Raw genomic sequence first — 23,171 nt, 5'->3', positions numbered from 1 at the left:
ATCACATGGTCATAAGTATTCAGACCCTTTGCTCGGCATTGAGTAGGAGCACACTTTTGCGCTAGTACAGCCATGGGTCTTCTTGGGAATGTTGCAACAAGTTTTCCAAATCTGGATTTGGGGATCCACTGCCATTCTTTTTTGCAGATCCTCTCCAGTTTTGTCAGGTTGGATGGTGAACGTTGGTAGACAGTCATTTTCAGGTATCTCCAGAGATGCTCAATTGATGGTATTAAAGCAACACAGTTTTTTCTACAAATTTCTTCAATCACTCCAAATATGGGCCAGTTTATTATGCAGCTTCTTGAGTTCTCATTGTCCCATAATTTTTAAGGGGTCCATCTACCTGCAGCTCCATGGAACAGCTATGGATGCAACATTTGCACCCTCCTGTGTCAACCTATTCCTGGGGTTGTGGGAGAGGGACCTCTTCCTGTCAGACAATCTGCCATTGATGGCCAAATGGGTAAAGACCGAATTAAAGCTGGAGGATGGAAGAACTTTGTGGTAAAAACTGTGTTGCTTTATTACTATCTGGGTGATGAATGCTGGAATATAGTGATTATACATCACAAGACACCAATAAAGTATTAGTTTCAATATGTAACCCATCAATTTTTTCAAGAAGTCACCGGTGTCTTTGGTAAAGAATGGTAATGTCCCCACTAATGGATGAAACTCAGAATCTACAAATTTATTGATGTGTGTTTTGTTTTTCTTCTTTTTTGCTCATTCTAATTAGTGTTTCTATTTTTGTTAACATCTGTTATATTTAGCGCATGTTTTTAATTTCTCAAGGAATGTTTCTAGATGTGTGGTGAGCACCTTGAACCCCCAGATTCTTCACAGAAGTTTATGACATTGAGCTGTGAAAAAAAAATCCCTTTTTTCCCACAAAAAAAGTCATTTTATCCCCAAGTAGTCCATTTTCATAAGGGTATCAGAAGAAATTGCACCATTCAATTTGTTGTGCTATTTTTCTTCAGTATGCCGGTACCCCATATAGTGAGGAAAACTACTGTTTGGGAGCAAGACAGTTCTCGGAAGGGAAGAAGCACCATTTTAATTTTTTAACACAATATTGTCATGAATCAGCGTACACGATGTCGGGTTTGGAGAGACCCTGATGTACCTAAAAGGTTGAAACCTCCCACAAGTGATGGCATTTTGTACCTTGACCCCTCAAGGAAATTCTGCAGAATTTTTTGGATTTGTTTTGGGTGGTCAGGAACCACCACATTTTTTCATAGCCTTAGTACTACCAGTAACATGGAAGCTCCCTATATTTCCATTAACAGGGAACAGACCAGAGCGGGGGCTCTTTTTTGTGGATTGAGTTGAAGCTTTTATTGGGAACATTTTACATAACATTTTGGATCACATTTATCCTGCGCTTTATGCTAAGCACTTACATTGCCGTTTCCATCTCAATCTCCTAATAATGTTATTTAAATGAAACCCCCGAAGGGATCCATTCACTATAATGAGGCAGCAGAGTTATTCTGGACTCCATCTGACATCTGTTCAGCGGTGTCCTTTTCAGAGGTGCACAAAACTTTGGAAGACAGCACTGTAATGAATGCTTGGATGACTATAGTATTTATTCTTAATTATGCCAGATATATTATTCAGTAGGTCAAGGAATAAGAGATATTTTTCATATGAGCCTGTATGTTGACTCTTGTATGTTTACTTGTTGTATGTTGATTTGTTGAATGCCTGCTGATTACCTATTGTATCAACCCTTGCAGTTTATTATTTTTCTAACCTTGGAGAACAAAAATGCATTTTAATTGGAGAATCTATGTTTTTTAATATGACTGCTATTTACTTATTGTATCAACCTCTAGAGTTTATTATTCTTCTAACCTTGGAGCACAAAGGCGCAGGTAAATTGTACCATCGATGTTTGTTATAATGTTGAATGCCTGCTGATTTCCTTTTGCATCAGCCCTGGCAGTTTAATTTTCTCCAAACCATGTAGGCAAAAATTTGCAGGTTAATTGAACACTCAAACAATAAAGGATTACCTTCTCCCACCTTTCCCCAATCATGTGGAAGATTGCAATGACTAAGAGCTATGGAGTATAGAAGAGGGATCTGCCTCGATTTCCAGGGAGATGCTACAGGACAGCAGTCAAGAAACCATGGCACCTTGGTACAAATCTACTCCACTGACCATCACTGAACACACAAAGACATTTAGAGAAGCCAGGTTGGGAAAATCATGTCACCTCACCACATAATTCACTGTACTCAGTCAGCTTCCTAAGCTTGCCACTACCACTTCTCTGTGGGTGCCTGACATAAGTGGGGTGCTACTGCTTGGGCTAGTTGGCCCTGGATGCCCCAAAATTGCAGATGTTGTAATCCCTGACAAGGCAGCAGAAGTATGTACTTGTTCATAGAATCATAGAATCATAGAATCGTAGAGTTGGAAGGGACCTCCTGGGCCATCTGGTCCAACCCCCTGCTCAAAGCAGGATTCGCTAAATCATCCCAGTCAGATGTCTGTCCAGCCTCTGTTTGAAGACTTCCATTGAAGGAGAACTCACCACTTCTCGTGGCAGCCTGTTCCACTCATTGATCACTCTAACTGTCAAAAAGTTTTTTCTAATATCTAATCTGTGTCTCTTCCCATTCAGTTTCATCCCATTGCTTCTAGTCTTTCCTTGTGCAAATGAGAAAAAAGTTGATCCTTCTACAATGTGACAGCCCTTTAGATATTTGTAGACAGCTATTAAGTCTCCTCTCAGTCTCCTCTTCAGCCTTTTGCAAACTAAACATTCCCAAATCCTGCAACCTTTCCTCATAAGACAGGGTTTGCAGACCGGTCACCATTCTGGTCGCTCTTTTCTGAACTTGCTCCAGTTTGTTGATGTCTTTTTTAAAATGTGGTGCCCAAAACTGGACACAATATTCCAGATGAGGTCTGACCAAAGAGGAGTAGAGGGAAATAATGACGTCACGTGATCTAGACTGTATGCTTCTGTTAATACATCCTAGAATTGCATTTGCCTTTTTTGCTGCTGCATCACACTGTTGACTCATATTCATTGTTGGGACTGTATGATAAGTTATTGACTGTTGCTGACCTAATAAAGCATTGCCACACTGTGTTACCCTCATCCTGTGTTATTTCAGTAGTATTCAGCCCACAGGGAATGAGTATGGGCATTCAGTGAGATGAGCCCTGCTCCATGCAGTCTTTCTAAATACAGCAGACGAGAGCACCCAATGACAGTCGTATCTCCACACACGCCTAAAACGACAGACACCAATAGATCATTTGCCAGATGACGTCCAAAGTGACTCCATCTGCTCCAAAGTGACTCCATCTGCCTCATTATAGGGAATCTTCCATTGGGGGTTCCATCTGAATCACGTAATTCAGAGATTTACATGGAAACCCTTATGTATGTGCTCAGCGCAAAGCACAGGATAAGTGTGAACCAAACTTTATTCTTATTTTTGGAAGGTAGAATGAACAATTCAACAGCAGGTGAAGAATTGATTTTATTTATTTTTTATGCTGATTAGATTAGACAACTTTATTCTTCGGGTCGGTGTGATTGGATTGCAGCAGTATCTACATTTTTTATGCTTGGCTGCTATCAAACACAAAACGCTTTTTTTAAAAAAACTAGTTGGTGCATTGCCTTATTTTTTATTTTTACATTCATCTTTTTTATCGCATTTTATTCCACGTTCTGTTTGCAAATATGATGAAAAAGCATTGATTTTTGCCTCTTTTTTAAATTATTTTTATGGTGTTCACTTGAAGGGGTTAACTAGCGGGGCAGATTTATAGGTCAGGTCTTTCCGGACACGGCGATACAAAATCTGTATACCAGCTAAGTCCAGAAAAACCAGAGAGGTTGGCAGCTATCGGATTGCAGACCCCTGGACCTATCCACAACAACTAGCAGTAGCCATGGGGGGTTCCTACGGTGCCCTAGACCCCTCAATCACAGCCAGAGAACTACATAGCCTAAAGACAGAAAGGGGGAAAACTAAACTGCCCCAGAGCAGGCCCCAAAGCAATAGGCAGCCCCCAACATATAATGACGGTGAAGCAAGATGAAAACACTAACACAGATAGAACAATAGGTTGAGCAAATGATGGGGCCCAAGCTAACTACATAGGACAGGATAGGAAAGCTGCTGTCTGCCATCCACAAAAACCCTATCAAAATGAGCCAACCGACTGATAGGAAAAACAGGCCCTGAAGTCGCTAGGCTTCAAAAGACTATATCAGCACTCAGGTATATTCTGAAGATAGAGCAAAAGATCAACAGATCAGAGACAAAAATAGAATTCAGCTCACCCCTGGCCGGAGATGGCAGAACTCCCAAAAACCAAGGCAAAACAAAAAACAAAACTGAAGAGTACAAAGCAGAGCAGAAAAAGTTAGCTTTGAGATGCAGGAATCAGACTGGTCTCCAAGAATCCAGCAGGAAAATCACCAGCCAGGAAGAAGGGCGTCGGCAGCCTTATATCCAGTCCTCAATTCCAGCCACCCAGTCATCATCTAGCTGCCCAGGTGTTTGGTAATCAGCCTCACTACCTTCCTTCACCAGAGGAGGGAGTTCATCAGACCTCAATGGTGAAGGGAAAAATGAACTCACAACAAACATCCTTTTCTGTGGTCTCCCTGCTAACACCCTCGCACCTCTCCAGTCCATCCTTAACTCTGCTGCCTGACTAATTCATCTCTCTCCTCGCTTATCTAGCAAGCTTGTTAGCCCTGGTAACCCTGATGTCGTTGTGATGATGTCGGCTCACCATGGACAAGATGGACCCCTTGCCATGACGTTGGATCCCCCTCCCTCTCCCTGCCTTCTAAATGCTGCAATTGATATTGATAGCAAGATTTAGGGGGTTTAATCTGCTGGGAACAGTGCCAGCACCACTTCTGGCAATGAAAGATGGGTGCCAGCTGTCAGATTCGCCAAATACCCCTGCGGCGATCGAGCGTGCGTAGAGCCTGTGCATGTAAAATCACCAGGACATATCCATACATCAAAGGTTGGGAAGTCCTTCCCAATCTGGATGTATGGATACATTTATGGAAGTGAATGGGTAAAACTTATAATTCATGTACATTTTATGTATTCTTTAATCATGTTTCACACTTTGATTTCTGTGTTTGGATTTGTGACTGATCATCCCTTTCTTGCTGGATTCACATGCTCCTGGTTCATGGAGAGGTATATGCCTCTTCATGAATCAGAAGTGCCGAAGTAGAGGCAAACACCTTGGTGTGCCTCATCACAAATCCTACTTTGGTCCCTGCTGGATTTGTTGCATAGCAAACTATGCCGCTCATCATGAATTTGAGGAGTGGACGTCCCCATGTCCCCATTCCACTGCAGCTCCACTAACTTTGTTAAAGCTGTTCGAAAATGACATGAGCAAGCAGAAAGTTTCGAAATTTCAGCACATCAACCAGTTGCACCAAAATTTTGTGACTTTTCAAAATGTTTTATGCCAGAATACAGGCATAAAAGCTTTAATGAATTTGGGCCCATAGTGAATTTCAAAGGCACAAAACTAAGCAAACAAATTCTTGGCAGCTCTATTACTAAGTATTGTTGTAAATTAGAAGAAACCCATAGTGTACACAAAATTAAAAATAGTTCCTTTTATTAACATCTGAATTATAACCAATATTGCAGGATAGTTTTATTCCAAAATATCAGAAAACCACATTCAATGTAGCTATGACATCTTTAAAATGTAATATTTGAATATAAATGAAGAGATGAAATTATTTTACCATAGGCCTACATTTATTTTCAGGACTGGAAGTATAATTTCAGTCACCCACTGTTCTTTTACTTAACTATAGATGAATCCATCAAGAAAGCCCTGCTGTTTTACTAGAAGTCTCAGCCAATAAGTTATAAATGTGGAGAACGAAAGATAAAGAAGTACCGGAGAAAGAAATATTTCTTTTTTGTTATTACATAAAAAAGAATTCACATACTTGAAATACAGAGTTCATGTGGAGCGAGAAAATAGTTTTTTTTGCACCAAATTCACATTTTCAGCCCTAACTGGATTGTTTAGAATGTAGTAGTATACTTTACTAACGAAAATCTATAGTATATATTTCAGTTGGGTACCCTAATTAACTACTTGCTCCAAATAAGCATATTACAATTATCTTGTCTTATCTTTATATTGGCTTATTTAACACTAGAACTACCAATGGAGTCATTTTGACTCCTTGCAATTTTTATTTCTCTTCTGTGACTACATTTTTCCGAATTCCGGCTTGAGACTCGGTGACTTTTACTCATTTAGGATGCGAAAAAAGATTTTGTGACAATAAATAATTTTTGAAAAAAAGAGTACCTCTCTTTCAAAATTTATCTTTAATTACCAAAGGGAGTCATTTCGACTCCCTACTATATTTTGCTAGTCTTTGTTGCTAAATGTTATTATTTCTTTTAGTTTTTATGTACTTGTACGTTTAGAATAAGTTTAGAATAAATGTTGACTTAGAATAAATAGTATTTTTGAAAATATACTTGACATATACAGGACATGTCAGTGAACCAGTGAACTCTCGAGTGGACTACAAAATTTCTATTGAACACGGCCTGCAGTTTTGCTAAGTTCTAATATGACTAGAAGCAGTGCGCTGAAGCCAGACAATATTCGTGCTACAGTCATATGTTAAAGTTTGGGCACCCCTATTAATGTTAACCTTTTTTCTTTATAACAATTTTGGTTTTTGCAACAGCTATTTCAGTTTCATATATCTAATAACTGATGGACTCAGTTATATTTCTGGATTCAAATGAGGTTTATTGTACTAACAGAAAATGTGAAATCTGCATTTAAACAAAATTTGACCGGTGCAAAAGTATGGGCACCTCAACAAAAAAGTGACATTAATATTTCGTAGATCCTCCTTTTGCAAAAATAACAGCCTCTAGTCACTTCCTGTAGGTATTAATGAGTTCCTGGATCCTAGATGAAGGTATTTGTGACCATTCCTGCTTACAAAACAATACCAGTTCAGTTAAGTTTGGTGGTTGCCGAGCATGGACAGCCCGCTTCAAATCATCCCACAGATGTTCAATGATATTCAGGTCTGGGGACTGGAATGGCCATTCCAGAACATTGTAATTGTTCCTCTGCATGAATGCCTGAGTAGATTTGGAGCGGTGTTTTGGATCATTGTCTTGCTGAAATATCCATACCCTGCGTAACTTCAACTTCATCACTGATTCTTGCACATTATTGTCAAGAATCTGCTGATACTGAGTTGAATCCATGCGACCCTCAACTTTAACAAGATTCCCGGTGCTGGCATTGGCCACACAGCCCCAAAGCATGATGGAACCTCCACCAAATTTTACTGTGGGTAGCAAGTGTTTTTCTTGGAATGCTGTGTCTTTTAGCCTCCATGCATAATGCCTTTTTGTATGACCAAACAACTCAATCTTTGTTTCATCAGTCCACAGGACTTTCTTCCAAAATGTAACTGGCTTGTCCAAATGTGCTTTTGCATACCTCAGGCGACTCTGTTTGTGGCGTGCTTGCAGAAACGGCTTCTTTCGCATCACTCTCCCATACAGCTTCTCCTTGTGCAAAGTGCGCTGTATTGTTGACCGATGCACAGTGACACCATCTGCAGCAAGATGATGCTGCAGGTTTTTGGAGGTGGTCTGTGGACTGTCCTTGACTGTTCTCACCATTCTTCTTCTCTGCCTTTCTGATATTTTTCTTGGCCTGCCACTTCTGGGCTTAACAAGAACTGTACCTGTGTTCTTCCATTTCCTTACTATGTTCCTCACAGTGGAAACTGACAGGTTAAATCTCTGAGACAACTTTTTGCATCCTTCCCCTGAAAAGCTATGTTGAATAATCTTTGTTTTCAGATCATTTGAGAGTTGTTTTGAGGAGCCCATGATGCCACTCTTCATAGGAGAATCAAATAGGAGAACTACTTGCAAGTGGCCACCTTAAATACATTTTCTCATGATTTGATACACCTGGCTATGAAGTTCAAAGCTCAATGAGGTTACAAAACCAATTTAGAGCTTCAGGAAGTCAGTAAAAAGTAGTTAGGAGTGTTCAAATCAAGAAAATGATAAGGGTGCCCATACTTTTGCACCGGTCAAATTTTGTTTAAATGCAGATTGCACATTTTCTGTTAGTACAATAAACCTCATTTGAATCCAGAAATATAACTGAGTCCATCAGTTATTAGATATATGAAACTGAAATAGCTGTTGCAAAAACCAAAATTGTTATAAAGAAAAAAGGTTAACATTAATAGGGGTGCCCAAACTTTAACATATGACTGTATTTTATAATATAGTAATAATAAACAAAATTAAAGTTAAAACAATACCAGGAGCAAGAAACTCTAAAAAATAGACGAAAACAAGCCAGGAGTCAAAATGACTCCATTCGGTAGTTCTAGGTATGTGGGTGACAAGTCCGGCAGTCCTAGTGTTAATAGGAATTATATATTTTTTTGTTAGAACTCAGTTTAAATATTACAAGTTAAAGACTGGCATGTCTTATATGCAAATTGCCAATATCAAGACATATGCATGCCCACTATTAATACCATTTTAAAATATGCTTTCATATTGTGTTGACAGTTCAAATATCAATAGTGGAGTTTAATTTGAATAATAAATTATTAGTCAATCAATTACAGTTATGTCAAAGTAATTAGGTCTAAACCACATTATTGTGTAAGAATCTAGTGCCACCATGGCCTCCACTGGTACTCTTGTGGGCATCTCCAATCCTGAGCATTGAAAAATAATACAGGAACTAAGAAATCTAGCTAGGACTACAGTATTAAAATATGAAAGTGAAGAAGACATGAGTGAATATTCTAAATTGTCAAAGCTTTATTTACATAAGAGTATGGAAGCGAGGATGTAAAAATTTCTGTACAATTTTCTGAAGAAGGGACATCGGTAGCTCCAAAACATTTCATCAAAAGACAATACATCTAAGAAGGGACACTCTGAATTTTTCAATAGCCATGTAATTATTATAGTACCTAACAAAGGTGTACAAAGAAAAGTTATAATCTTGTGGTATGGCATAAAGCTATAAAATTCTATGGAAATACTTTTATGCCCAAAGAACGCAAACAATTTTCATTTATAAAACATCCTGATGAAGGAGCCTCTGTGCTCTGGAGGCTTGCAAATATACGTTTTTTGAGAAGATGTCCATTTTTACTCCTTCATCCGTTCTGTATTCATTTCCATGAGTTATGTCTTAATGGAGTTAATGGAGATATAGTAGAATTCTAAATCGGGGAATTTGCCTTTTGTTTCAGAAATTTTTTAAGAATTAATGGAGCAAAATCCTTTAACTACTATTCAGACATGACATTCATTGTCGATAAAGAGAACTTTTCCCAAAATTTTTCATGTTGAACTGTACACAAGAGGGAATAGGTGCTGGAGAGAACAATAAAGTTTTTTTTTTAATTTACACTAGCCTCTACATTGTAGAGATGTTAGCAATCAAATTAGCTGACTAATCATGAGCGGGCAACAACACAATGGAGAAAGAAGAAACCACCCCTACAGTAGTTTAGAACACTAATGGTTGCGCTACGGGCTAAATTTACACAATAAGTGCAAAAATAAAGAATAAATATGTATATATAAATAATTAATTAAACCTGTCAAATTCAGAACATTGGTGGCACCATCATAAAATATCACACTATGTTCCGTCTTCTTACCACTGATGAAACTAGGTTTAGTAGTTTAGAATAAAAGGCAAAACTAAATCGGTTGTCTATGTAAACTCTAATCAGTGCCAGATGTAAGAAAAAAATAATGGCCTCCTTAATGATTGGTTTGTATAGAATTAGAAAAACTTCTGCTTTCTTCCAAAAAAATGCAAAGTTTTTGTAGTCCACAACCATGAAGACATATAGGTCGGCAAGCAAGCTGCAGATATGAGTAGAATTTTCTCTAACAAATCTATTTACTGTATATAGTATTTTTGCTTTAGATTAAAACAAATTCAAAAAATAATTTCAGAAGGACACAAGCCTCAAAGGGATTTTTACTGTGGAAATATATGAAAGAAAGAAAAGAAGGAAAATATTCTTTTCGAGGGTCAAGCTTTATTTGTCAGTAAATACAAATTTGGTCTTTTTTATAATATATCAGTCATATTTTTGCTCCAGAACCCAAATATTCAAATGAACAGCTTGTTTTTCCTCTTTTAAAGGAAAAAATAAGATTTGTTATAGGACTTGACAATAGCTCCTGGGATGACAAAGAGTAAGAAAGTTTTTATAACACCATAGGAAAAAAACTACATTTAATATAGTTGATGCTGCACTATATTCTTGCATATATTTTCCTATTTCAAAATTGCTGCTAAATCAGTGAAACCACTAAAGCTGCCTGTTTTAATCTTAGTAGTGTAACCTGTTACCTCTCTTGGGCCTTGACATCTGACAAAATGCATTATCACCTGTCTTTGAAAAATACATGCATGGTCTGCACTATATTGCCAGCACATTTTGACCCTACAGAAAATAGATAATAATACCAATTCTTAATTCACTGTATTTTAACCTCTTGACTTAGAGCTGTAATAGGCTGTGTTTTGCAAATCCATAAAATGACTGCAATGATTACTAAGGAATGTCACAGCTATCAATACAATATGAAATGTTAATAAACACTAAAAAATTCTGACATTACCAAACATAAGTCAATGAAAATTAAAAAAACATAAAAAGAAATTGCTGCATTACTTGACCAAGGGTTTAAAGGTATTCAATATAATATCTGCATGGAGTATCTGAACTGTATGCTGTAAAAATGTTTCAATAGATTAAAGGGAATCTGTCACCCCATTTTAGCCCTATAAGCTGCAGCCACTGCCATCAGGGGCTTATCTACAGCATTCTGTAATGCTGTAGATAAGCCCCCGATGAAACCTGAAAGATAAGAAAAACACGTTAGATTATACTCACTGGGGGGGCGGGTGCGGTAGGTGTAGCGGTCCGGTCCGGCGCCTCCCATCTTCATACAATGATGTCATCCTCCTTGCTTCTCCCTCGGCTCCTGCGCAGGCGCACTTTATCTTCCCTGTTGAGTGCAGAGTAAAGTACTGCAGTGCACAGGTGCTGGGAAAGGCAAGAGTGGTCTCGCGCCTGCGCACTGCAGTACTTTACTCTGCCCTCAACAGGGAAGATAAAGTACGCCTGCACAGTAGCCGAGGGAGAAGCAAGGAGGAGGACATCATCGTATGAAGATGGGAGGTGTCGGATGGGACGGCAACACCCATCGGACCGGACCGAACGCCAGGGTGAGTATAATCTAACTCTTTTTTCTTATCTTTCAGGTTACAGAATGATGTTGATAAGCCTCTGATGGCTGTGGCCACAGCTTTTAGGCCAAAAATGGGGTGACAGACTCCCTTTAATTCTTAATTGGCTTTGTATGCTACTGACCTTTATGTGATTCTTTCGGTAGAATTATTCATTATTATTGTTCTTCCATTGGTTATACAGGAAATAATAGTGATAACATATTCTACATTTCTGTACATAGATAACCACCATTCTCATCAATCCCTGCTTCCAGCAAGAATCATAATTAAATTTTACTAAAATGGATTTGTCAGTGACTAACGACAAGTTTAGTCAGCACAAAGAAATAACAAAGAAAATGCTAAATAAATTAATGTTTTTCAGTTGCCATGATAAAATCATGTGTACTCTGATTACACCTATGTTAAAACAGGCATCCTTCATGTATATATGCATATTAATATATATACATAAATTTATATATATCTACTATATAATCGTCTTATTCTGTCTGTAACGGAAATCCCGCGGTCGGCCGTGACCAATCAGCGGCAGGCGCAGTCCGGAATTCGAAGGACGCACGCCACCGCTACTGTCGGGAGATCAGCGGCGCTAGCTGCTGATCTCCCGACAGTTGCCTCGGGTCATCTCCGGCCGCAGAGATGTCATCGGCGATGCAGCCGGGAGATTTTATTCTTTTTAACATTTTATATTTTACTATTGATGCTGCATAGGCAGCATCAATAGTAAAACTTTCACCATCATTGGAAAACACTTCCCCCTTGTTGCTCATTGATCGCGGCCAGAGGGCCACGGCGGTGATTTGTCTCTTCGCCCGCATTGGTGATTGGTCGCAGCCAGAGGGCCGCATCGCTGATTGGTCGCGGCTACATGGCTGTGGCGCTGATTGGTCGCGGCGCTGATTGGTTGCTTATTCGGCGCGTCAGCACAGCTGCATTGCTTAGCACACAGCCACAGGCCAGCCACTCAAGGCATCACTGCTGCATCACTCATTAGACAGGTGCACACGGCTGCATCACTTAGTGCCCAAGCACAGACTAGCCGCCAGCCGCTCAAGGCATCACTGCTGCATCACTCATTAGACAGACACAGTCCAACTGCCAGCAGATAGCCGCATCACTGATTGGTCACAACTCTAATTGGTCGCTTATTCATCGCGTCAACACGGCCGCATCGCCTATTGTACAGGCACATTCCAGCCGTTAAAGGCATCACTGCTGCGTCACTCATTACACAGGCACAGTCCAACTGCCAGCAGATAGCCGCATCACTGATTGGTCACAACTCTAATTGGTCGCTTATTCATCGCGTCAACACGGCCGCATCGCCTATTGTACAGGCACATTCCAGCCGTTAAAGGCATCACTGCTGCGTCACTCATTACACAGGCACAGTCCAGCCACCAGCAGACAGCCACATCACTGATTGGTCGCAGCGCTGATTGGCCACCTCAACACGGCTTACTCGCTTATTGAACAGGCACATTCCAGCCGCCAGCCGCTCAAGGCATCACAGCTGCATCGCTCATGACACAGGCACAGTCCAGCTGCCAGCAGACAGCCGCATCGCTGAATGGTCGCAACGCTGATTGGTCACTTATTTGTCGCCTCAAGATGGCCACATCGCTTATTGTACAGGCACATTCCAGCCACCAGCCGCTCAAGGCATCATGGCTGCGTCGCTCATTGTACAGGCACAGCACACCCACCAGCAGACGGTTGCATTGCTGATTGGTCGCGACGCTGATTGGTTGCTTATTCGTTGCGTCAACACGGCTGCATCGCACATTGCACAGTGAACATTCTATCAGTCACAGCACGCTAAAGAAATACTTCTTTACTGAACACTATCACGATTTACGCTTACTGTCTTCCAAAGGGTCGTAAGTGAAAATACGCCAATGACAATGACAGAAAAGCAGCAGCAGGAAGGCAATGACAACATCAAGAACAAGCGACACTTCAACAAACTCGCTAGACAAAACTAGGATGCGGAATCTCACAGACAACGTCGGTAACAGGAGACAACACAACAAACTGCCGCCAGACAAGGCCAGGATGTGGAAAATCACACACAATGTCGGAAACAGGAGACACCACAACAAACTGCCACCAAACAAAAACAGGATGCGGAATCTCACACACATTGTCGGAAACAGGAGACCCCACAACAAACTGCCGCCAGACAATAACAGGATGCGGAATCTCACACACAATGTCAGAAACAGGAGACAGCACTCCAAACTGCCTTCAGACAAGCCCAGGATGCGGAATCTCACAGACAACGTCGGAAACAAGAGACACCACAACAAACTGCCGCCAGACAAGCCCAGGATGTGGAAAATCACACACAATGTCGGAAACAGGAGACACCACAACAAACTGCCACCAAACAAAAACAGGATGCGGAATCTCACACACATTGTCGGAAACAGGAGACCCCACAACAAACTGCCGCCAGACAATAACAGGATGCGGAATCTCACACACAATGTCGGAAACAGGAGACACCACAACAAACTGCCACCAGACAAGCCCAGGATGCAAAATCTCACACACACCATTGGAAACAGGAGACACCACAACAAACTGCCGCCAGACAAGCCAAGGATTCAAACTCTCAAATACAACATCAGAAACACGAAACACCACTAAAAACTGCTGCCAGACAAGCCCAGGATGCAGAATCTCACACTCAACGTCGAGTGAATGAATCTTCACAATCCAAAGCAAACAGACAACAACACGACTGACAAATTCATAAAAACGAATACTCTACCAACTAAGGCAAGCTCAGCAGAATATTCAACAACTTGCACGTTACGTAACAGACAGCAAAACTACAATTATTCAACACTACTGTGGGTATATGACTGCAGTTTGCTCTAAATGCAACTCTCTAAATTTCATTAATGAAAAACCATCTGACAATCAGTTTACTCAATGCTGCCAAAATGGAAAAGTTATACTACTGAGACCTCAGTACTCAGATCTCTTTGAGCCATTGATGAAAGGAACGCATCAACACAGTACAAATTTTATGGAAAATATTGGAAGCTTCAACAGTTCTCATGCTTTTGCTTCTTTTGGTGTTAACATTGCACCGCCCGCTGGATTTGGACCGTATTGTTTTAAAATTCACGACCAGATCTACCACCGCACTGGAACACTTCACCCAAAAATAGGACAACCACCAAAATTTGCACAATTATACATCCTTGATACTAATGAGGCTACAGAACAAAGGTTAAATCTGAAAGAAAATGAAAAGTGTAATGCTGAACTCATAAACCAAATTGCCGTACATTTACAAAAAATAAGCCCATTTGCTGCCACATATCGCATGCTAAAAGATGTCGAAGCTGAGGAGGAACAGAGAGCTATCAAAATGGAACTAAAATGCCTTCTATTGTCATGGCCATTAAACAAGAATGTAAACAGGATCCCTGACTTTACAACAAACCATGTGTAAGTGAGGTCGCAATTTTTTTTTCAAAACGATGACGGAGAGCCTCCTTTTCAAAGAGATATATTAGTCCATCTTAAGCCACACAAAAACAACCCTTTGGTTCCTAAGACACAACGAATTAGCATTTTGCACAGCAACCTTGATGCCCTTCTTTATCCGTTATTTTTTCCAAGAGGTGATCAAGGGTGGCATGAAAACCTACACCAGCAAGGAACTTCAAGAAGAATTACACAACTGCAGTACTACAGTTTTCTTTTGTCTGTCCGAAATTACTTCAATCATATTTTAAACGGTGGGAAACTAACACAACAGTACTTAGTCGACTCATACCTTAAAATTGAAGCAAATCGTCTAAATTTCATACGAATAAACCAAAAACAACTTAAAGTTGAAGACTACTGTTCAAGAACATTTGCATAAACAATCAATTCAAAAAGGAATTCCAATTGGAAAAACAGTAATTCTCCCGTCGTCCTTTGAAGGTAGCCCCCGCAACATGCAACAGCGTTATCAAGATGCAATGGAAATAGTAACAAAGTATGGAAGACCTGACATTTTTGTGACAATGACCTGTAATCCTAAATGGCTGGAAATTATTGAAAATCTAGAACCCTGGCAACAAGTTCAACACAGGCCGGACTTAGTTGCACATGTATTTCGACTAAAACTCAGCAGCCTTTTCAAAGACATCAAAAATGGGCTTTTTGGAAGTGTCATAGCAATGGTACACGTCATAGAGTTTCAGAAAAGAGGCCTCCCACATGCGCATATACTAATTATTTTAGATGTGCATTCCAAGTTTCGCACGGAAGAAGAAAACGACAACATAGTGTGGGCTGAAATTCCTAACCAATAACAGAATCCAGAACTGTATAATATTGTAGTCTCTCATATGGTTCATGGCCCATGTAGTGCATCAAATCCTAAAAGTCCATGCATGGAAAATGGAAAGTATACAAAAGGGTTTCCAAAGGAGTTGAAACAGCTCACTGTTAAAGACTTAGATGGCTACCCATCCTACCGGCGACAACACATTGAGAACATTGTTCACAACTAGAGTTGAGCGAAACAGGTCGGTCAATTTAAAAAATCGCCGACTTTTGCCAAAGTCGGGTTTCATGAAGCGAAACCCGACCATAGCATGAGGTCGGCCATGATTTCGGCGACCCGAGCGCCAAAGTCGCATTTCAAATGATGCTTCCAGCGCCTTTTTTCAGCCAATGATGGAGGACGCACACTGTGGGCATAGGCAGCGGCCAGCACCATCTTAGAGAAGGGCATTGAAGTGATTGGCTGGCTTTGTGCGGTGTCACAGGGGGTATAAAAGGCTGTGAACGCCGACCGCTATCTTACTTCTGCCGATCTTACAATAGGGAGAGGTGCTGCTGCTGATTCTGAACAGGGAGAGTGTTAGGCAGGGAAGAAGAAAAAAAAACTGCTTCTGCTGATAGCGCTTTTCACTGTACAATTAGTGTGCAGTGAAAGGTGAGGATTTTTGTTGTGTGCAGCAGCGCTGGTGGTGATTAGTCTGCCTTTTAAGGCTACCTGATAGCTGCATTGCTGTGTGCACACTGCTGTTCAAACTGCTTTTTTCAAAGCACTCCAAATTTTATTATTTTGTCCTGGTGAGTTACTGAGCGTTCATTTTTTCACACATCGTCTAGCGGTGTATGCTCCTCACACACTACCGTATATTCCGGCTGGTATCACGGACAAATAGAAGCTATCTGGGTGTGACTCTGGAAGAAAAAGCCGAGGAGTTTGTCCATTTTTCCAGACCTACACCTTAGAGTTGTGTCCGTTTTTCAAACAGTTTCGTATATCTGCTGTTTGATTACAGTCAAAACTAGACAGAGACAGCGTGTGTCAGTCCGTATACAAATACACGGAGCTTGACAATTTTACATACACACACCATACAGTGGTGTACGCTCCTCACACACTATCGTGTATTCCGGCTGGTATCACGGACAAATAGAAGCTACCTGTGTGTGACTCTGGAAAAAAAAACGAGGAGTTTTTCCATTTTTCCAGACCTACACCGTAGAGTCGTGTCCATTTTTCAAACAGTTTCGTATATCTGCTGTTTGATTACGGTCAAAAATATACAGAGATAGCGTGTGTCAGTCTGTATACAAATGCACGGAGCTTGACAATTTTACATACACACACCGTACAGCAGTGTATGCTCCTCACACACTATCGTGTAACGCCTTCTAGCAAGGACAAATAGAAGCTGCCTGTGTGTGACTCTGGAAAAAAAAACGAGGAGTTTTTCCATTTTTCCAGACCCACACCTTAGAGTCGTGTCCATTTTTCAAACAGTTCCGTATATCTGCTTGTTGGATTACGGTCCAATACATACTATGAGAGCGTCTGTCACTAACATAATATATACGTTGATTTAATTTGTTTAATACACCTTACACAGCTGGATGCTCCTCATACAGTACCATCTCTCTGCTGGTATTTTGGTTACATTTTCCCAAACATGAGGAAGTATGGTGGAACAGGCCGCAGACGTGGGCAGGGGGGCGCGGCTGGTACTGATGGTGGTGGTGCATCGGCTGGTTCTGGCAAAAGCACAATAACAGCTAAGGCAGGAGGTGTTGAGCCTGTGTCATCCTCTGGCCCAAGAAGGCCTGTAAAGTTGCCTTTTCTTGGAGTAGTAAAACCACTTTTAAAGCCGGAGCATCAGGAGCAGGTTTTGGCGTACATTGCCGAAACAGCCACCAGCTCTATTGCCTCCTCTTCTGAACGGTCGAAACCTGCAAGCACGGAGTCGTCAGTGCAGGGTTCTGGTCATAAAAAACCCCTATCCTTGTGTCCTTCACCCCCACCAAAAGTTAAGGATGCGGCAGCCCACACTGCAGATTACTCTATGGAGCTCTTTTCACATACCATGCTTGGGTTATCCAGTCAAATCCTGAATTCCCCAGTCCAAGTTGAATCTTACATGGACTGCACTGATGCACAGCCACTGCTAGATGATTCTGCTGGTACATTGACCCACAGCACTACATTGCCCTCGCAGTCTATTGAGCCAGATTCTGAGCCTGATGAAACCCAGGTGCCCCTTCCCGCATACCATACCACCTTACACAGTGACATATCCATTGGGGGAGGAGGGTGACGCTGGCAATAGTTCAGATAAGGAGAAGGATCCGCAGCAGTCATTGACATCGCAGCAGCGGTTATCTAGCAGGCCCGTAGCTGTCCTAAAACGTGGAACAAAAACTAAAAGAGTTGCAGGACAGCTTGACCAGACGGTCAACTTAGCACAGCGTGCAAGGCCAGAAACTGTTTACCATAGTAGGAAGAGTGCGGTGTGGCACTTCTTTGTCCAAAATCCTTCTGATGAGGCAAAGGTTACCTGTAAGAAGTGCGGAAGGACCTTTAGCTGAGGTAAACAACTCAGAAATTTGAATACCAGTTGCATGCTTAGACATTTAATCAACATGCACTTGCAAGCGTGGACACACTACAAAACCTCAGGTAGCACATGTGCACCTGCTCCGACTGAAGGTAGCCAACAATGCTCCATCGCCTACCCCCACTGTAAGACCACCGCCACCATTAAGAACACATCCTCTTCCTCCTCTTGCTCGGACTTGCCCAATTACACCCTTTGCAGCAGCTGAATGTCCAGCCAACACATCTTCATATGCCAATTTTTAAACCTCCCTAACTGGGCTGCCCACCTCTCCCCCAATGGCTGGGGTCAAGACCTGGTGCACCCTGGCAAGTGCCGTTGCTCTGAACAGGTGGATGGGCCCACTGATGGCCGCCGGCAATGGCACAGGGCCCCTCATAGTACAATACTGTGTCTCAGATGGTGGGAGGGCCCACTCGCCATCAGACACACCAGCGTACTATGAGGGGCCCTGTGCGATGATTGTGCCCCCCCCGCTTGGTCATGGCCACAGCACTTGCAAGTTGCAATACTTAGCTCTCCCTGCTCCACTGCTGTGTAGTCTGGGCAGTTAAATCCTTCACAGGGCCGGCCACTTGAAATTTGGTGTATTGATCAATGATGGTTAAGATGTAGCTATGGCCTGTCCTGCTGGCCTCTATCTTCAGATGATCAATGGCTACCATTTCAAATGGATGTCAACTTACAAGCGGATGCAGTGGTGGTTTATGATCACAGTTGTGATAGTCACAGACGCGTGATATTCCTGCCACCATTTTTCAATGTCTCCTCTCATGCCAACCCAATAGAATCGCCTACGGCCTGTGGCTTCTGTCTTTAGAACTCCAAAATGACCAGACACATCATGATAGGCAGTGAGGACCATGGGTACATCTCTCCCTGTGATCACAATTTGATGGAGACGAGTAACGGCGATGTGATCCACGCTACTGCGATAAAGCAATCATTTCTTCACAAAGAACCTTTTTCGCTTTCTCCAGAGACACAGTAATTGAGGGTCTGCATCGGCTCTGCAACATATATCGGGAGGTTTCCCTACGATGAGTAATTCCAAGATTTCTGCTAACACTCAACTTTGCGTCTATACTTTTATCCATGTAGTTTCCAGTAGCGGTGATTCTTGACTGGCTTACTGAGATTGAAATGTATACAAAGATTTAAAAGTACTACAGCACTGTATACTGATGTACGCTATGAATACCTTTCCCTTTTTCTACTTTTTTAATTCTGGTGTAATACATAGTGAGCCTGTGAGTGTCTGTGTCTGACTCCAGAAGTATAGATGGAAATTTAACCCTAGACTGGACACGCCTGGTATGTGCTGATAAAGTACCTTGTTTCAAAAATTTGTATTAAGGTATCATCTGTAGGATACCCAACTGTAGGGGGGGACCCTCTTCTTACCGCAGACAAACATGAGACTGAGACAGAGTTTATATTGAACAGGTCCGTTTTTAGAGTCCATCCTTCTGTCAACAACAGCAATTCACCACAGCCGTTTCACATTTCTCTGTACACAGGCCCCGGTACCTTCATTTCCTTTGTAACTATAATCGTGGCGTCCTCTGTGGTTCTTCCACTGAGGCTGGCTTAGGCCCAACCACCACAGCGCTGCACCAGTCTGAGCACACCGTCCGTATGATAGCCCTAGGCCGTCTTCGTCTGCGGCTACCATCCTCTGGCCCACCCCCCATTGAGCGCCTCAACTGTCAATCCTCTCTGGAGCCTTTCCACTGTCTTTATTTCCTCAGCAGAACTTCCTCTTTACTGTTCTCCCTTCGCTGACTGACTCTTCCAGCACCTTCTCTCAGCCTTTTATACTTCCAGTTCTGGTAACTCTGCCCACCATCACCTAACAGTTTCTCTGACCAATGGCAGTTATTCAGTCCCACTCCTACACTCTCCACTGCTCTCCAATGGCAAGCTAAAACACTGCACCCTTTCTCTTTATCTTAGCGGTTTCACACCTACACTGCACTACACCTCTGCTTCTCACTACAGGCTGGTTTGTCTGTCAGTCCACCTTCCCTACATCATCCATAGTGAGTGAGCGTGTGTGGGTTATGCCTTCTATATATACAGTGAATCGGAGAAGCAAATTTTTACACTATACTCGATACAGCTTGTATCTTGTTATACTGTACCTTTGTTCGACATTTAGCATTACGGTCAAATCCATACTGTGTAAGCGTCTGAGAGTGACTATGGGACTATTTATACGGAGATTTCAATTGTCCCCTAAAAAATATATACTTGGTATCTTGTTATCCAGGAACTTTTTTACAACATTTTTTATTATGGTCAAAGCCAAACTGAGTGAGCGTCTGAGGGTAACTACGGAAATATATACCGATATTTTCAATTTGGCCAACACTCTATACAGCAGAACGCTTCTGATACAGTAACCTTTTTAGCTATTTAGATTCTGGTGTAATCCATAATGAGCCTGTAAACGTCTGTCTGTTACTCCTGCAATATATTTGGAACTTTAAGATTACCCCCACACTGTATACAGCTGTACGCTTGTGTTATATAACCCATTTACAGCTTTTCATATTCTTGTGTAATCCATACTGGGCCTGAGAGAGTTTGTGTCTGCCTCCTGAAATGTATACAGAGAATCAGAATGTTTACACTATACTATATATACCTTTTATCTGGTGATACTGTACCCTTTTTCAACTTGTTATTTTATTGGGTAATCCATACTGAGCCTGTGAGCATCTGTGTATGCCTCATAAAATATATACGGAGATTTACTGTTATCCATAGACTGTATAGAGCTGTACGATTCTGATACAGTACCATATATCTGCTGGTATTTTGGGTCCATTTTCAAAAACATGAGGAAGTATGGTGGAAGAGGACGCGGATGGGGCATGGAGGGCCACATGGTACTGATGGTGGTGGTGGTGCATCTGCTGGTGGTGTCAAAAACACAATAGCAGCTAAGGCAGGAGGTGTTGGGCCAGCAACATGGTGTAGCTCTGGAAGGCCTGGAAGGCTCCCTTTTCTGGGAGTAGGTAGACTGCTTTTAAAGCTGCAGTATCAGGAACTGTTTGTGGCTTACATTGCTGAAACAGCCTCCAGCTCTATCACCTCCTATTCTGAAGTTGTGAAAAATGCAACCACTGAGTCGTAACTGCAGGCTTCTGGTCAGGAGCAACCACTTTCCTTGTGTCCTTCACCCACACCAAAAGTGAAGGCTGTGGAAGCACACACCTCAGATTACTCCATGGAGCTCTTTTCACATACCATGCCTAGGTTATTTAAAAATAGGGCCCATCATGTACTGGAGCAATGTAAATGGGGCAGATCACACACTGGAGCAGCATCTAAGGGAAACATTATACACTGGAGCATAACAAATGTGGCCCATTATATAAGGAGCATTATTAGAGCCCATCATACACTGGAGCATCACCCATGAGGCCCATGATGTACTGGAGCAATGTAAATGGGGCAGATCACACACTGGAGCAGCATCTAAGGGGCACATTATACACTGGAGCATTACAAATGGGGCCCATTATATATGGAGCATTATTAGGGCCCATGATACACTGGAGCATCATCCATGAGGCCCATCATGTACTGGAGCATTGTAAATGGGGCAGATCAGACACTAGAGCAGCATCTAAGGGGCACATTATACACTGGAGCATTACAAATGGGGCCCATTATATTATGTGGAGCTCATCAGATACTGTATGGAACATTACATGTGACCAAATCAGCAGCAGCTTTATTTCTTTGAAGATGCTCAAGTTGAAGATATGTCCAAATTTGGTATGGAGAAATATATGGGGCTCATTATGCTGTATGGCGCACAATGTGGTGGCCATAACACTGTATGGAGTAATATACTGTCCTGTTTTTGAGCTATTGTACAATTTAAAATAGATCAGTCATTTCATGTAAGCAGTGAAGTGTGTGTCATTGTACTATACCTATATTTCTGTGGTGTATCGGAGCATCATGAGTTGTGGCATGTGTTAAAGGGGCGCACTGACACTCTTTGGCCCAGGGCACACGAAAACCTGGAGCCAGCCCAACCCCCCCACAACTTTAGCCAAATAACCCCCAGTTTTCAATGCGTATCTATTATTAGGAAGTAAATTAAGGTTGACAAGCTTCAGTTATAAGAATTGACGTTTTTGGCATTGAAATGAGCACTGTAGGTGTGTTTAATGTTCTCCACTCCCTGCCGACTTTGCTTCCCCATTGACTTGCATTGGGTATCGTGTTTCAGTCGGCCTCCGACTTTTCCCTATAGTCGGCCGATTTCGTTCGACCCGACTTTTGCGAAAGTCGGGTTTCATGAAACCCGACTCGACCCGAAAAAAGGCAAAGTCGCTCATCTCTATTCACAACAAAAAAAATAAAAATAACTCATAGATAGTCCCATACAACCGGTACTTATTAAAATGCTACAACTGTCATATCAGCGTAGAAATATGTGCTTTAATAAAAAGCGTAAAATATCTTTTTAAGTACATCTACAAGGGGCATGACAAAGCTAACGTTGAAATACAACAGACAACAGTCAATCACGATGAATCATCAACTTTTGTGGACTCAAGATATGTAAGTGCTCCAGAAGCTGTTTGGAGGATATTTGCTTTTCAAATGCATTCACAGTCCCCTGCCATTATACATTTAGCTATTCATTTACCAAATCAGCAGCAGCTTTATTTCTTTGAAGATGCTCAAGTTGAAGATATGTCCAAAACTTTAAGCACAACATCAACATTAATAGAATGGTTTTTCCTAAACCAACGTGATGAAAACGCAAGGCAGTATTTGTATCGAGGGATTCCAGAGCATTACGTTTGGAATAAAACTTGGATTCCAAGACAACGAGGACTTAGCAGTATAACTGGATGCATGTATACTGTTGGTGTCAAATCAAGAAA

At 41.6% G+C, this 23,171-nt stretch overlaps 1 pseudogene; it reads left to right on the top strand.

The window, feature by feature from the left end:
• The first annotated feature begins 14,222 nt into the window (after positions 1 to 14,222).
• Positions 14,223 to 23,171, top strand: part of LOC141048330 (uncharacterized) — a 29,777-nt pseudogene continuing 20,828 nt past the window's right edge.

The sequence above is a fragment of the Dendrobates tinctorius genome, unplaced genomic scaffold (genome assembly GCF_039654945.1).
Source record: "Dendrobates tinctorius isolate UK_male_01 unplaced genomic scaffold, ASM3965494v1 ptg000134l, whole genome shotgun sequence".
NCBI classification, from domain to species: domain Eukaryota; kingdom Metazoa; phylum Chordata; class Amphibia; order Anura; family Dendrobatidae; genus Dendrobates; species Dendrobates tinctorius.
The sequence above is the reverse complement of the archived record's forward strand: the minus strand, read 5'-3'. Positions and strand labels throughout refer to the sequence as shown.